The sequence below is a fragment of the Etheostoma spectabile genome, chromosome 16 (assembly GCF_008692095.1).
Source record: "Etheostoma spectabile isolate EspeVRDwgs_2016 chromosome 16, UIUC_Espe_1.0, whole genome shotgun sequence".
NCBI classification, from domain to species: Eukaryota; Metazoa; Chordata; class Actinopteri; order Perciformes; family Percidae; genus Etheostoma; species Etheostoma spectabile.
In genome coordinates this window covers 8,290,038-8,307,485 of record NC_045748.1, presented here as the reverse complement: position 1 = coordinate 8,307,485, position 17,448 = coordinate 8,290,038, and the positions used below count along the sequence as shown (strand labels likewise).

The following is a 17,448-nucleotide window of genomic DNA, read 5'->3' as shown; positions in this document are numbered from 1 at the left end:
ATAAAAACAATTGTAGTTACATACATCCCAGAAAAGTTTCAAAGGCATGCTTGCAGCCAAAAAGGGTCAAATTCCTTAAAAAGATTTATGAATTGAATTCCAAATCTGCACCGTTACACAAGTGACATGCAGCGATGATGTTGACACAGCAACAGTGGACTCATCAGCTGTATCAGTGGAGAGAGATTACACTTGATCCCTAAGTCTAGACTGTAGTATGCCAACTACACACACACACACACACACACACACACACACACACACACACACACACACACACACACAGCTTAACCATTGTGTCTGCATTATACCCATTGCTTCCAGCGCATTGATGTAACTGGGACAATGTAACCGTCCGCTGGACTCCTGCAGCGTTAAACCCACCCATAAGCCTCCAGAAACACACACACATATACATACACACACATACACACACATACATTAACAGATGCATGGACACAGAAAACACAGAACTGCCCCCTCTACTTAAATTGTTTTTGAAATTAATCATTTCTTTTCTGCAAGCCCCTCCATCCCCCCTCTCTCTGTGCCACTCGACTCTGTAGTCTTGCTCCCTGCTGACCTGACCAGCACGTGGCAGCCATTATGCCAGCCAGCAGCCGGTCCCTCTGTCCTTTAGCGTTCCTGCAGCCCGACTGTATCTGGAACGCTGCTGTCAACCTCCAACCTCGCAACATGGCACCTCTTTGCCTTTTGTCCCATACACTGTTAACCAAGTTTCTGTTCTCAGCAGTTTAGCACCTCATGATAGTTATTTCCCATACTGTAGAATAATACAAGTGTACAGTAAGTAGATTATAAGTGTAATTGTTTACACAGATTGTTACTAAAAATTACCAAGATTTTTTTTAAAGAGTAGATTCAATTTTCACCTTGATTACCCTGTGCACCCTAACGTGGTCGTGTTTTCTACTGCAAGGACATCGTGAACACCTTAGTTTACAGTAAATGACGAGCAAAGCTCAGAGGATTATCTCGTTATAGAACGTGAAAAGACAAAGGGTTAGTTAATGCAAATGAGCTGCTGATTATGCACCAGAGTCCGTCTAAGTAAGTAAAAGCACAGGGTGTTTGCGTTGCAAATTACTATCTTTTTTTGCCCTTTTTTCAATCAAAATTTTAAATATGGGAAATAAACAGTGGTAAATTTACACATTTTTGGAAAATAATAACTGCCTTAGGGATATAAACAAGTTAGATCATCACAGAGTTCAGTTATTACATGCAGCAGGAGGGTTTTCTTTAGAAATCCTGCAACACATAGATCATACATATTAAAGTGGCAGCTTTATTGCATTGATGTCCCTTCTGTATGCCTCATCTATGTTTTATTCCTAAGAGAAGGTCACAGTTTAATAAAAGACATTGAACCAGTGGCTGTATGTCCTTTCAATAGTGCCTCCTCCACATAATCTATCTCAGCACAGTTCACAGTCTGTATATTATTAGTTTTACAGCTACAAAAACATTCCCACTCTCTCTCCCCTTCATGTCTAAGTTGTCCTATCGAATAAAGGCCTAAAATGCAAAAAAAAAGTAATCTTAAAAATAACTTTCTTTCAAAGGGTAGTCCTGAATTGAATTGGGGAGCTGGGTTGGTTTTGGTCCACTCAGTCAGTCCCAGCAGGTTAACCAGCAATCAGCTTGTCCCCGGGGATCCCCGGGGGGCCCCAGTGGTTTTGGATTAGCTTTACCCATCACCCCATTCTCTGTCTAGTCACCGCTAATCTAGCTGTAGGAGATATGGCTCTGCTCGTGCGTGTGTGTGTGTGTGAGTGTCCAAGCCAATTGGTATGTTTTAGTATTGAAATATTCACCATGTAATCCCCTCTTCTCTACTCCTCCTATCTCTCTCTCCCTCTCGCCCTCCTCCCCAAAGCTTTTCACCACAAATCCTCTTTTGGCATGCCTGCCTGTCACACCCTCGGCTCATAGTGTGAAGGGCAGCGCGTGTGTGTGTGTGTGTGTGTGTGTGTGCGCGCGCTTTAAATTGCCTTTTTCCAGAGTCCTCATTAGAGCACTGTGATGTTTTTGGCAGTAATGAGGAACAAGCCTGTGTGTGTGTGTGTGTGTGTGTGTGTGTGTGTGTGTGGGGGGGGGGGCTCCAGACCATTCTGTGAATTAGTTCTTCATTCACATTTCTCCGTTCTCAGCTCTTCTTTGGTTTGTTTGTTGCTTTAGACACTGTCTTTGATTTGGTGAGAGTTTTTTTGGAGTGAGTTTAAAGTTACTCTATAACATGTCCTTTATACCTAAACAACAAACTACGTTGTGACCCATTTGGGCATTTCCTGATCTCATACCCCTGTCAGCAAGAAAACATCATGTGTGCCTTCGGAAACTCCCAAAAACAGTTCATATGAGTGTTTTGTAATCTACCACCTCTGTGGTTAACATTTGGTTACTTGCGAGAGAAAGATTTGGGTCATGGTTTAAAGAAACCAGCATTTCTGCAACTGTGTGTAGGTGACAGGATGCAAACCACAGTCACCAATGTGAAAATCAGATCCACCTTATGCCTAACTATCCCCCTCAATCTACTCCCTTGCAGCTTTTGCAGCACCATAATAACATCCTGCCTTTGCTTCTGAGAGAAAACATCATTATTGGCATGATCACAACATGTTTCTTGTCAAGAAAACATGAAGATTTAGCCAAAGACACTTCAGGGATTGACCACTTACAGTTGAACTTGGTGGAAAGGGCTCTAGTCTTTGAGGGTGACGTGACATCTGCCATAAATTCAAACCTGCGGAAACCAACATTATGTGATTATGCTGTGACTCAAAACTTCCAGCGGCTGCTGTGCAATTAAAGCCAAAAAGAAGGCTTATGTTGTATTTGCTTGAGGAAGTGTTAGGTTAGCTTTAACAGCTACTAAAGACTCCACATCTGTCTCATTCAGTCCAGCAGTGCTTTGTCTTTCTGATACATTGTGCTCAAGCTCTCTTTTAATCTTCATCTTGGCCTGGGAGGTCACAGAAAACACTTAGAGGAAGAGAGGAAGCTTACTCTAAAAGGTAGAAATAGTACTATCATTCCTAAAAAGATGGTTTTATTTATTATTACTTATTACTTATCTAATAATGTTAACTTGTTTTCAAGGGTTTTGGAACACATTAAAAGCTCAGCACTAAATGATCAGTCGTCAGACCTCAAAGCAATCAGGTGATGGCATTAGTCTAAGAGTTATAAATACAGTCATTTAAAGAATTGTGGCCAGGCTATTTTGTAGAAATGTGGCTTCATGCCCTGTATGGTTCAGCAAACTCAAGCCCATAATGTGCTCACCGTTCAAACAAGTGAAAATGCAAAACTGGTCTCTTCATATCATGACGTTTAGCTGCAGGCGAGGATCAGAGTTTTTCCAGCTCAGTGCTTCATGTAATCATCTGCTCTCTCTCTTGACATGATAGAAGAAAGCTTTAAAATAGAATAGCATAAGAACATAAACGTATGGCGCATAAATGCACAGCATATACCAGCAATATTTTAAACAGAGGCTGTTGGAGGAGAGAGATTATTCCAAAGAATAACGGCTTGCAGGTTAGAGATGAAAATGTGCCCCTCAGCATGTAATTATCTTCTCTCTCTCAACATTTGAGGTGTAGGGCTGAAAGTAATTAACTTGGGTGAATGCTTACATTTTATTTGATCTTTTAGTGCCTTTGCCTCTATAGAAGCTAACAAATATTCAACACTGTTCTGTGATCCTGCTATTCATTTAATCATTATTTAACTCTGCAGATTTGTTTGACTCTGTAGATTTTGAGAGTAAGACGTGCTCTACAATAGCAACCATCGCCTCACACGATGAAAAGATGATTGTTCCTGGACTTGAATGGAGGTACACATGCTGCAAAGTGTAGACGTTTCTTTAGATGAAGAGAAATGATCTATAGATGATCACAAATTGTAAAAGAGCTCTCGGTAACTGCAAATATAGATGTGTAATTTCACATTTGGCGTAGGTTAATAGCATAGGCCAATAGCACAGTTTATGTATTACATCCACTTTGCTCACCATTGATTGAGACTAAGAATAATATTCTCCTTTCCTCTTTATTTGTTTATTTTTAGGCCTTTATTTCCACAGCAATGATGAAGACATGAGAAGGGAGAGAGAGGGGGAATGACATGCACTGCGTCAAGCAGTAAAACCTTGATATGTGCTCCTGCTCTACCCACTAAGCTAACCTGGCCACTCCTCTTTTATTCTTATCTGGCTCTATCACTTCTAACTCTTTTACTAATACATTCATTCACAGTCCTTAATGTGGAGTTTTACGATGAATGAAGTCAAGTGTATCTTAGTTTTAGAAGCAAACCTTCAGAAGTGTGCGTGCGTGCGTGCGTGCGTGCGCGTGCGTGCGTGTTCCTCTGAAGTCTAGTCTCTCGCTGAAGAAATTACACATGCCTGTGGATCCACACACAGACACACCACACTCACATATGCTGGGAACGTCACAGCTGAGGGGGAGTGTGGCATAGTGAAGGGATTTGGAGCAGGAGGTTGGCAATTGTTTGCTCTCCTCATCTTTGACCTAACCTGACCTCGGAGAAAGCGGAGGCTGTTGGATCAAAGGTGGCCGCAGCTGTAAAGGCTCAGTTCTCCCAAAATGAAATAAGTAGCCATTCCAGCACGGGACTTGTGCTGTCACGCTTTTATTGGCCATTGTTTGATACAAAAAGTAAGGCCTTCTGGTTTGAAACGATTCATAATGGATGCAATCTGGAAGTATAACACCTGCTGAATTATTTAGTCTCTAAGCCCATACTATGACCTTTTAAGGCCTTTTTTGACATACAATGACTGTTTTCAACATGCATTATTTGGTGGCACACTGGCTCAGTGGTTTGCACCCTTCCAGATAGCACCGGTAAGTAGGCAGTGAAGGCCCTGACTTAGGTTCAATACTCAGTCCCCAGTTTTTTTGTGGAGTTGACTGTTTTTGACTATACTGTGACTTTTTTGACATATGTTTTCAGCGCATAGTATTCAGCTGAACAGCCTGCAGACAAATAAAATGTAATATCTTAATATTTTTCATGTAAATTTGTTAGTTGAAATTGTTGTTGGAAATTTGCAAGCTGTCACAAATGAAACCTTTACAAACACTACTGCGTTGCATACCTGAGGCGTCTCCTGGCTGTCGGACGGTGTCGTTCCCCACTGGACCATCACGGGGGGGGGGGGGGGTAACCACATGATCAAAGAGAAAGAAGAAACTTCACCTCCACCAACCTTGTCTTTTCCTTTTGTTGCCCCTTACAAACTCTTAAACTTGCAGATAAACCATTAAAACGTGTTAAATGTTGACTTTTTTAACACTTTTTTTATGACTGTTTTTAATAGGAGTTATTTGATGGGATGGTGGCTAGCACCAGAAAGTAAGCACTGCAGACTCTCACCCACGTTCAATCCCCATTCAGACTTGACCTTTTTATGTGGAGTTTGCATGTTCTTCTATACTTTCTCTGGTATACTGTACTTGGACTTTTTATGATTTTTTTCAACTTACTATACTATGATTTTTTTAATGACATTTTCAACATACTATACTATGATTGTTTTTGACATACTTTACTTGTGGCACAGTGGCTCAGTAGTTTGAACCCCTCCAAATAGTACCAGCAAGTAGAAACTGCAGACTGACTCCTGGTTGGATCCTCTGTCCTGGCTTAGCCTATTTTTGCGGAGTTAGCATGTTCTTTCAGACTTCTCTGGCATAATATTCTTTGACCTTTTTATGACTTTTTTTCACATGCTAAGGTGTCAAACAATTGCATTTGTCTTTATTAAACACCTTAAACGAATAATAAAAAGTGTCAGATAATTGAGAAATTGTCAAATTGTTTCAGCCTTACTGTAGAGGCACAGGTTAAACAAAAGTGCTCATTGATATTTGTCAGGATAAAATTTTGCTGAAGATACTGATAACATATTAGTTATTAATGAAGCACGTCAGGGTGTTAATGTGATCTAGATACAGATACTGATTAGAGATTAAACTGATTTAATTGACTGAAATTTGATAGCTTTGTTGGATCTAATTCAATTCAAATTAGATTACACTTCTGCCAATAAGATAGAAATCATTCAGTGTGGACACAGATTGTGTGTCGGAACACATATAGCTCATGCATACACATAATCACGGTTTCAGTAAAAGTGATTAGTTTAAGCTGGGGGACAGATGAGAAGATTGTGTCCATAGAACAGTGGATATCAGTTATTATGTTTCCTGTATGTAACAAGTGAGCAATAAAAGTGTTCACATACTATATAACAGAGTAAAGGACAAGGTACAGGCAAAGATAATCCTCCAGTAAGGCGATTATTTTTTTGTAATCGGGACATTTCAAATTGCATTATCCTGGTTGGGGGAATGGTTTTCAGTATGTTGTATCTGGACTATCTTTCTGTTTTGTGCGTGTTGAACTTTTCATATAAATGCACAACTACAGAATATTCAAATGAAATTCAGGGCTGGTTTGCATTTTGTGTTCACACGTGAAGTCTTGGAAGAAATCCCAACAGCATGCTGGCAATTACAAGCCCACAAGTGACATCATATTCTAAAAAGGGTGTTTGGGTGAGGAATGGGCTGTGTGGGTGGCAAGAGGGGGAGGGGAGTATAAAACAGGAGGAAGGAGAGAAAGAGAAGAAGGAGAGTGAGCTCGCAGCACTTTGTAACAGGCTATCACAGGCTAATTTCCATGAGCTTCTCTTAAGGAACGACTCTAGTGTCTCCCATGGGAGTGTTTACACTCACACATTCACACACACTCACACACACTTTCACATACTGAAAGCTAGTCCTTTTTCTAATGTTGCTTGAAAGCAGTTGTAGTATGGTGGGGCAATGCTGCTCTTACAGGGTGTGCATGTGCATCAATGAAAATAGGTGTTTGTGTGTTGTTTATTGAAAAGTCTGAGATAACAGTAAAAGCTTCATTGTCATCACCATGACAACCAACCAGCCCAATAACAACAGGGAGACAACACCCATCTCAACCATCCCAACCCCCAGCACTTGTGCAAGAGTGTGTGCATGCTTGATTACTTGCATATTTGATAGTGTGCATTTGAGCGAAGTGTGTGTGTGTGTGTTGTGTGTGTGTGTGTGTGGTGTGTGGTGTGTGTGTGTGGTGTGGTGTGTGTGTGTGTGTGTGTGTGTGGTGTGTGTGTGTGGTGTGTGTGTGTGTGTGTGTGTGTGTGTGTGTGTGTGTGTGTTGTGTGTGTGGTGTGTGTGTGTGTGTTGTGTGTGTGTGTGTGTGTGTGTGGTGTGTGGTGTGTGTGTGTGGTGTGTGTGTGTGTGTGCGTGCGTGCGTGCGTGCGTGCGTGCTGCGCGCGCGCGCGCGCGCGCGCGCGCGTGCGTGCGTGGCGTGACACATAGAGAGCTTCCATTATGGAGCATCCCAGCAGGTACTGTGTGTGTCTCTGAATGATGGCATGGCCCTCTCCCTGTAGGCCTCGGTGGGGAGTTGTCACACACACACACACACACACACACACAAAAACACACACACACCATTTCTGCCTCTGTATGAATGGAATTGATACTTCAGCTGCGCTCTCCCACTGTCTGCCTCAGCCAGCCAATTGTTCAGCTTGCTGCCCAACCTCTAGAAAGAGATGACATCATTGCTGGCCAATGGCATCACAGCTCTGGGGCGTGCTCCTTTCTAATGGTCTGCATGATCAGGGGTGACGAGGAAGGTTGTGTGTGTACGTATGTGGAGATAAAGCTGATTGAAATACAGCCGTGGTCTACCTATGTTATCCTCATTTCTATCTCATCGTATAACCATATTTCTTCATCACCCTTATTTTTTACTTTTTTCCTCAATAACTTTTTGGCCTCTTTTCCTCTTAATCCCTTTTTATTTCTTTTTTTCCTTCTTATCTCACCTATTTTGAGATTTGTGTCTTTTTACCTTCTGTGGCTCTTTATTTCTGCCCGCTGCAGTCACATCTTCAACTGCATCATCATCATCTCTTCCTGTGCATGCGTTGTGTTTATGTGTCAAGTTCCAAGTCCAGTCGATAGGTCATTGTTTGTACTGTGACTAGGCAAAATGTATGTGCCTGTGTGCACTGACACAGCAGGGGAGTAGGATGACACTGTGACCGAGCTACAGACAAACTTATTCATGATACACTTCCGTCCTGTGACCTTGCGTCTAAAGTGAGTGTTTGCCTCGCTTACAATAGATGCAAAGAGTCCTTAAAAAAAAGTCCAGTTTTTAAGGCATTGAATCCTGTTTTAAACCTATTTGAGCTTAAAGTTGAGCCTAATCCCCTAAAACATACAATTAAATCAAATTTGTGTATGATAATGAAAGAACTTATCATCAAAAGATGTGGCTGTGTTTTCTGAGAGTGACCATGTTTGTATCTACAATCTGTTTCTTGACTGCGTTTCAGCCAGCAAAGCTGAATAATCCTCTGCTGTCAGTAATTGATTAATTAATAAGATGCTGTGTCACCATATGTGTATTTTCATGGTAACGAGGCTGCAGCTTAGGTCACAGCCTTTATTGAAGTTTAAATGTTACAGAAGCAGTAAAAAAGTATATTATTTATAAGTGTAAGAAGTATAAAACAATCAATGTCCATCATGTTAGTTTTGTCAATTTAAAGTATTATGCTCTGTTATTTTGATATTATCAAAACAATGGCCCTCTTCCCTGTTGTCACTTAGACACATACAAAGAGTGGTCATATACATTTCTTATTGTTGTAGCATTTCCTTCAAAATCCAATTTCTGTTTTTTTTTTTTTTAAACCAATCAACGCCTTCTTCTCGCTCTTCACCAACACCCCACCTTTTATTTAGCGTCTCTGTTGCCTGTCCTTAACTGCTGCTTCCTTCTTTTTTGTCCCTTTCTTGTTAAACTGTATTGGTGAAATGCATTGTGGGTTTGTCACTGTCAAGATAGATGGCCCTGGTGTGGATGTTAATGGTACTGCCTTGCGGTTGGGATAGTAAGGAATAAATTGTGTGTGTGTGTGTGTGTGTGTGTGTGTGTGTGTGTGTGTGTGTGTGTGTGTGTGTGTGTACCATGTGTTACATCTGATTGGCAGCAATATATGTTTAAATTCATCCACGTTTGTCTGCAGCTATACATTTTTGTGTGTGTGTGTGTGTGTGTGTGTGTGATAATAGAGGATGGTTAGTATTGATAAGACCTTAGACCTTCCATCCATCAGTGTGCTGACCTTTTACCCCCAAAAGCTTGCAAATTAGCCGTTAATGGTTCAGCCCAGAGAAAAGAAGATGACAGCGAGTGGCACAGCCCATAGGGGTGTGTGTGTGTGTGTGTGTTGCAAACTTTCCCCCACCATTCACAAGCTCTCTTTTGGAGCTGCCAAAATGAATGGTTAGTTTTGTATTTCCAGCCGAGTGAATAAACTGCCCAGGGCATCTTTCCGCTGTCCCTACTGGTCCTTGTTGTCGTAGACACTGTCAACTCCTGTTTCAATTGAATACTGAAAGAAGATATTCTTTACTCTGACTGAAATCAGTCAGACAGCATCTGCTCTCATCAAAGGCAAATACAAGTTCCTCAAAGTTACAAATCAAATTGTACAAGTGAGAGCCAAAGTAACACATTCAACATTTTTGCCTGACACAAGCCAACAGTATATAGTTTAGCTTTCCTTCTATTTAACTCTTTTGAGTTGAATGTGCCCATGTAATGTATACATATGCCTTTCAGTAGATTGGGTTGTCAAAGTAAAAAAAAAAGAGAAATTACAATCAAACTGGTGTAGAAGTGCATATAACAGTAGAACGGTTGATTAAATGCCTTAATTTCCTATTTTTTCAGACATTTCCTTCTTTCCTCAGCCTCCTAATGCATTGCTTCTCTCTTTGTCTCTGTTTTGCTGATGGAGCAAGGTGATGCTCCTGCTGTTTTACATCAACACATTCACACACACACAAACAACTACACACCGACAGACAGGCTGAGTGGATCGGTGAGGGAAAGTGCACAGAGTGGGGAATGATATGATGTGTGGTTGAGAAATGGCAGGTTAGTGCGGTAGGGAGGGAGGGAGAGATGAACTGACAGTGGACTGAGATGATTAATTTTAGAATAAAAGAAGGAATAAAGAATTTTGAGCTGAGAAATAAACGAATAGAGGAGGAGAAGGATAATAAATATTAAGAAAGAGAGAGTAAAAGATGAGACAGATCACCTGTAATGCTGGAAAGTAAGAGGAAGAAAATGGGAAATGAGACAACTGACCTCCACTTCATGTATATCTAGAACAAAAAAATGGTAGATATATTTAAAGAAAGAACATGAGAAGCTAAGAAGTGTTGTTTGCCCAAAGTAGGTGCAGGAATCGGATGAAAAGTGGTGGAAAATAAAGCAGCAATGTAAAGGGAAACCATGTGATGAGTCACACGTGCGTGTACATTCGAGCCGTCTATAAATTGCAGCGCAGTGAGGGAGAAGTGAAGTAAGAGAGCCAAGTGGAAGCAAACTGAAATTCAGTGATTGAACAGCAAATCCTCAATTCTCTTCGATTACTCTGAGCTTTAGTCTGCCAGGAAGGATGGACAGGGTCGATTCAGCTGTGCCAGACACGGTTAATAAACATCTTGAAAGAGAACCGTTCTGAAAAAGTTTCTCCGTGGGCTTTATAAAATCATGGATTTATTCAATCATGCATTTATTCTATGTTATTGCTAAATGTGCACTATACGATGCACACGGAATATCCTGACAACAACAAAATATGGTACCATGGGGAGTTTTGACCAGTAGTAGTGCTACTGTACACAGCAATGTTTTTGTTTTGTTTCATTTGGCGTGCACTGGCACAAGGAAGGACACGGGCAATGTAATACACAATCATGCCAAAGTTAAGCTACTGTTTGCTCAGTCAGATAGGCCTATCTTATTTTTATGTATGTTTTGGAATTGTGTAAAGGTCTACTTACAAGTAATGTTGTTGATCAGATCATGACATTTTCATTGTAAGTTCCTCAGGTCAGTCATCAACACAGAAAGCAAAGTACACAGCACAACATGATTCTGCAATGGTGAATTAGCCATTACTTATTTATATCATACATTACACATGTATTGATTGATTAATCCTTTATTATTCTTTGTGTATGTTTCTGTTGTGAGTGATGCTACAGCAAACAGAAATGAGAGCTGGAAACATGACTACTAAATGTGGTACCTCAATCCTCTCAGCCGTGTTGGCAGAGACCTAGGTCACCACACACTGTAATGTGTGTACATTTAAAGCATGAGTCATTGTAAGAAAATAGCAAAAAGCTGTTTTTATTGAGTGGGCTTACTGAGGTATTTGTTTACTCTGGTGTGGCTCCATGACTTTGATTTCAGCTATTGTTGTGCTTGTACTGTTGTGCTTGTATCTGATTCTAATTCATTTGGATTGAAATCAGAGTTTGGCAGTATATACTTGGCAGTAAAATTGATCTAAAGGGTTTAATGGCATTTTATCTTCATTCACTGTTTTGTCTAAAGTAAGCTGATTGCTGATTTGTCCAGTCCTATAGTCTTGACCAATCAATAGCAAAACTGATGACTGAAATATAGAACGCCATAGAACACACACACACACACACACACACACACACACACACACACACACACACACACACACACACACACACCACACACACACACAATAATATACACAATAGGGTCCCTTGATAACTACTCCCAACTAGCCATGTTTTCCTCTTCAGTACACACCGCTGCACATGACAGAGCAAAGCACACATGGGGCACTTTAACCTCACACTCACACCCATGCATTTTTCCTCAGGGAAACACCAGCTGGGGCATGCAGAGTATTTAGTTACCATGGCAACAGCATCTATAGGTGTGGCATTGCTGAGTCGACACTAAGGGAGTGGGGTGTGAGTATATGAGCATGTGTGTGTGTGTGTGTCTTATGCGGAGTACTGTTATGCGTGGCATCTGGTTTTGAGTCTGGTAATGATCTTTTTAATGGACATTTATCCATCCCCTCATTACTGCAACCGTCTTTCCATATTACTGATAGAAGGGTAACAGACATCTACAGTCAAGCACTGTATTATACTACCATACTTTTCTTGTCTCGCTCTCTGACGCAGGCACATTTCTACGCTACTGTACAAAGTGTAAGCGGATAAAAAATGTTTTTCCAGTGTTTCTTTAGTTAAACCCTTCCGTAAACCTAGCACCGTGGCATTGCATTGCTGCTTCATCCTACCTAATCTGTGTCCATGTTCAGTGAAAAACAGTTCATTTTGAGATAAACTAAGTCAGTATGCATTCTTTTTCTGGACTTAAAGCTAAAGTTTCAAAAACCTAAAGCTCTGTTTTCCTAAACTGGACTTTTTTGGAGATACATGCTTTTCACAAGAGAGTGACAGAATGCTGCATCCACACTCCTGGAACTGAAGCAGAAACATGTTTTTGAAAATGCGTCTCTGTCACCAGATTCACATTAATTGTTGATGAATCCTGATTGGTGCTCAGAAGTACGAGACACTGCCTTTTTACAACTGGAGCCCATTCCAAACCAGTGAGAAGAGAAACCTCTGCGAAATAACCAAAGCTGTTTTTATGATAATCCTGATTACACTCAGTGTCAGAAGCTACTATGTGTTTTTAAGGCCAGCTCATTTATGACCCCTGACTCATCTACGCTCTGTCCTCGAGTCATCGGGTGAGCCTGTGCAATCGAACGGTGTATGTGTTAAATCGTCTATGCAATTACACCAACCCAATGTGTGTGGCTACATGGCTGTGTCATTAGCAGAAGTATTAAACTAATTTGAATTGAATTAGGTTCAAGCAAGCTATCTAAACTCATCCAGAGAAACATCTAATTGAATCTGGGTAATCAGTATCTGTATGGCACTCTGGGTGACATCAATGCTCCAATCTGTTTCTTTAATAACTGAACACGTTATCAGTACCATCTCTATTTTTACCTGTGTGTAAACTTGTGTCTTGTAGTGTGTGCGCATGTGCACACGTGTGGGGAAAGGGAGTTTGTGTGAGTGCTTTGGGGAAATGTTTAGATGTTTACTCCCCTCACTCTTCTGGTTTGAGAGAGAGAGAGTCATTTGTATTTACATCTGTGTGTGTGTGTGTGTGTGTGTGTGTGTTTCTTTGTTTGTTCGCGTTTGGGGGGGGATTAACAGTTTTTTGATAAATGAACCAGAAAAGATACAATTCAATTAGCAGGAGTGACAGTATTGTGGATAATAATACACAAAACACACACATACAGTACAGACACATCCAGAGAGTACACTCAGCCTCTTTAGGCAGCTGATTGTCGGCATATATCTGTTTGCACGATGACATGCACGTTGATACACTCTCAGTAATGCTCCTCTCATCAAAGTGCTGATAGATGTTCTTCACCAGGTTGATTAGAGAGAGGGATAGAGAAATAGAGAGAGGAAATGCTTCAGCAGGTCTTTGAGCCAGAAACAAAAAGCAGGAAAAGAAGTGAATCACAGAAGAAGAGACATTAAAATATGAATGGTGGAGTCAGAGGGGGACACAGAGAGAAAGATGAGAGGAAGGCAGATACTTGCATTAATGTATTAAAAGAATCTTTTTCACAATGTTGTTTTATCTTCACAGATGTAGCCTTCATTCATATCAGTTTTGACAATATTTAACCCCCCAACATTATTGATGATGTCTCGGGACACAGTGGGAGGTCGTAACTTTATAACTGTTTAAAAGATGAAGATCACAAATGCTCGGACACGTTTTATGTATGTTTTAGTCCAAAGTGCAACTATTTGACTTTACTAAGGGAGCTTGAAGGGTTGTTACACATACTGACCTAATATGCCGAGATGTACCAGAAGCTGTGTCTCACACAGTGCTCCGGTGCAAAGGATGATTCTAAGAGACATTTTGAGTGCATCCACTTTTGTTTTTACTTCCACACAAGGACGTTAATTCACACTGAGGGTGGTAGGGTCATGTCACCCTTCTCCCCAATGGTGTTCATGCTGTCCAGCCACCATGATTAACATGAGATGAGGGAGGAGTTGATGAAACTGTTGATATGCTCACCAAGGTCACTTTCATTTGTCAAAGCAATTAAGCTTTATGAGCAGAAGAGAATGAATGGATGAATGTTTTCCCCGGGGTTGTCTGCATCAGGCTACATTGCTGCAAATGCCCTATCCTTTGATTAGTGGAGGTTGTTCCTGCAGATGACTATATATATAAATACCCCAAACTCTTCTGCAACATTTTTTGAGTCTGTATTTTTAATTGCAGTCAATATTTTCCTAAAAGAGATGCTATATTTGAATATGTGTCAAATGTAAGGCAGTATCATAAGGTACAGGGTCTCAACAATAATATAGGAACAAAATAAAGGAAAAAGCATATTGTATTCGTATTTTGTTAAATGTTGCTTCTGTCACTGTCTCTTCATGTCTATAAAGACTCTTGAAATTTAGTCATACAGGGTTGAGAGAAGGGAGGCAGTAACCTGGGACAATTGAGAAAAGAGACGAAGACTGAGCTGATGGAAAAAGCCAAAATCTAAAGCAGAAAGAGAGTAGTTTTGACCAAGAGAAGGGCCATGCAGCGCAGAGTGGCACTGTGCTTCCTGCAGTCTCAGTGGGAGTGTAGCTGTATGTCATATCCTGTCCACCAGCTGTCACTCAATCCAGGGGTCTCTTCTCTGACACCATACTGGTTGACAGCTCACACCAGTCCTCTATATATAGTGTGTGTGTGTGTGTGTGTGTGTGTGTGTGTGTGTGTGTGTGGTGTGTGTGTTGTGTGTGTGTGTGTGTGTGTGGGGTGTGTGTGTGTGTGTGTGTGTGTGTGTGTGTGGTGTGTGTGCGGAGACATTCATTTCTTACGACAGTAGAAGGTCACTGTCATCAGTCTCATATTCTCTCTCTCTCTCCACCAGTCTCTCTCTGTCTGAAGCTGGTTCTCTGATACTGCCCTGATCATGTGAGACATCCGCACTGTTAGTGTGTTTTGTTTTTCTCAGTTTTTTTTCTGTTATTGCCTGTTTATGAAGTGTCTGTGCACAGTGCCACATGATACAGAGTGAAATCTGATTCAAATTTCTCTATTTCCTTCCATAAGAACAACATTGATGAAATGAAACTTTACTGGCTTATGAGTTTCTTTCATATGCCATCATGTAAAACATTGTGTTGTGCAAACAGTCCTAATCAATGAAAGAAGCCTAATTACTATCAACATTTTACCTTCATAGGAGAAGGGTTATTCTAGAAAGTGTTTGAAGCTTTTTCAAACCATCATCCGGAGTACTGTCAAGGTTTCAGGAAACATCCGATACAATTTCAGTCAAACAACTCACGTTTGAAATGTTTATTATAACAGCAGAATATTGTGCTTGGCTTGCAGGCGTCGCCCCGTGTGTGTCAGCTGATTACTCCTCTGCAGCAATTAGGCTGATATGAGGGAGAATCTCTGTGGCCGAGCTGTTAATACACCTGTTATCTCATATACCACACTGGCTGAGCGTTTGTTGTTTTTGTTTAATGTCTTGTTATTAAAAAAAAAATGCTGCAATCGACACATTTTAGTAGGAATTAATTATTGAAAAGGTTGATTGTTATTGATATTTGTCCAGCTAGACTGAACAGAGTTGGTGCAAGTCTTATTCAGGGAAACTTGCACATTGGAGAATCTGAGGGACAATTCTGTGAAATGTGGAACTAGAAGACAGACACTATTTTCAGAATCTGGTTAAGTAGAAGTTACATTTTTGTATGATTGTTCATGAAGGGTATAATCACCCACTGTCCTCATTATCATGTAAATAAAACTTCAGGTCTTATCAATTTTAGGCCACTGTTCAAGAAAAGTTATGGTCTTTAAAAAGATATTTATGTTTTCAATTGTTTCTTTGTTTTTGTATAGTGTGCAAATATGTCTTTTCCATCACAATTTAAAAGTAAAACCAACAGTTTGTAAACTTTTTGTAAAGACTTTTTCCTCGAGAGTAGAAAAGTGCTTTAAGTGCAATCCATTAACTATAAAAGTGGCTGTTACGTTGACAAAAATCCCAGGGTATTAAGTCCAGAACTTTGCTAATTAGATTTGATTCAGGCTTGTTAAACTGCAGTGGCTCAGGCTCAGGTAGAGTTCAGGCTCAACCCGCCGTTGAGCTTTCTTTATTGCATCATTGCAAAAGCAGTTCCATTAGCTTTGACTCAGTGCAACCTAGCTTAGAACAACAGGGTAGATATAAAACGTGTAGTGTTACAAGCACTCCCTCTAATGCTCATATCACTTTACATGTGTGTTAAAGACCATAATACGCGTGTGAACCAGTGTGAATATAGCAGTGGAAATCAGGCTGGAGGGCACAGAGGGATTATAGCAGTCTGCAGAGGTGATACTGACCACGTACGTATACGTATAATGTGCCTGTATGCTTGTATATATGTGTGTGCGGGGGGTGGTGTGTAAAAGGAGATAGGAGGATTCAATGGTCTTTATGCAATAATCCTGGTCTCTATTGCCCCAAAAGAGGGGATATATAGTCGAAGGGGGTGAGTGGAGGAGAAGAGAGAAGCAGATCAAGGGATGGAAAGGTCCTTTAAGAACTGGAACCCTCAACCTTGGGGTGTGTGTGTGTGTGTGTGTGTGTGTGTGTGTGTGTGTGTGTGTGTTGTGTGTGTGTGTGTGTGTGTGTGTGGTGTGTGTGTGTGTGTGTGTGTGTGTGGTGTGTGTGTGTGTGTGTGTGTGTCCGCCCAAACCCAGCCCCCTTCCTCCCCCCACTGTCCCCACCACCACCACTCAGGCGTTACCATGACAACGGGGTTAGAGGCTAGCCCATGAGCTGAAAAAGAAAGAAGATGCATTCTGACATGAGCTGAGATCTAAGTGCTGCAGTGTGGTTAGAATGCATTCCTCTCTTTTGTTGGTGCTTTTTTTTTGGGTTGGAATGTGTTCCTCTCTTTCTTCACTTTGCATCCATGCTGGTAGATGCCAGAGACTCGTTTTTTTTTTTTCCCCTGCAGGTTTTTATACTTGTAAGCAATTACCGTGCATTTCATTTCTCATTCATGCCTTCCCTCTCTGAGTTGTTTGTTTTTAGTCAAATCCCTTTTTGAAATTGCTCAAGGTACTTCGCTTTGTGCTCCTATAGAAAGAATTAGCAAACAAACTAGTTCAACCACAAACTACAACATGCTGATTTGTGCCAAAGTTAACACCCTACCCCACTGCGTGGTGCGTGGTAAATACCTGTGGCTGGATATTTTTGACTTAGCATCTAACATCAGTGGGTTTTATTTGAATCTTGCAGTAATGACTAGTCAGATTGTTAATTAACTGCATTTTAGAACTGCAAACTTGCACAGAAAAGAGAGAATATAGCAAGCATGCAAACTGAACAAAGTAATA

General features: G+C 40.8%; 1 protein-coding gene across 4 annotated transcripts in view; it reads left to right on the top strand.

The window, feature by feature from the left end:
- The window catches only part of sh2d3ca (SH2 domain containing 3Ca), a 50,084-nt gene that overhangs the window by 15,500 nt on the left and 17,136 nt on the right, over window positions 1-17,448 (top strand). The window lies entirely within an intron of this gene.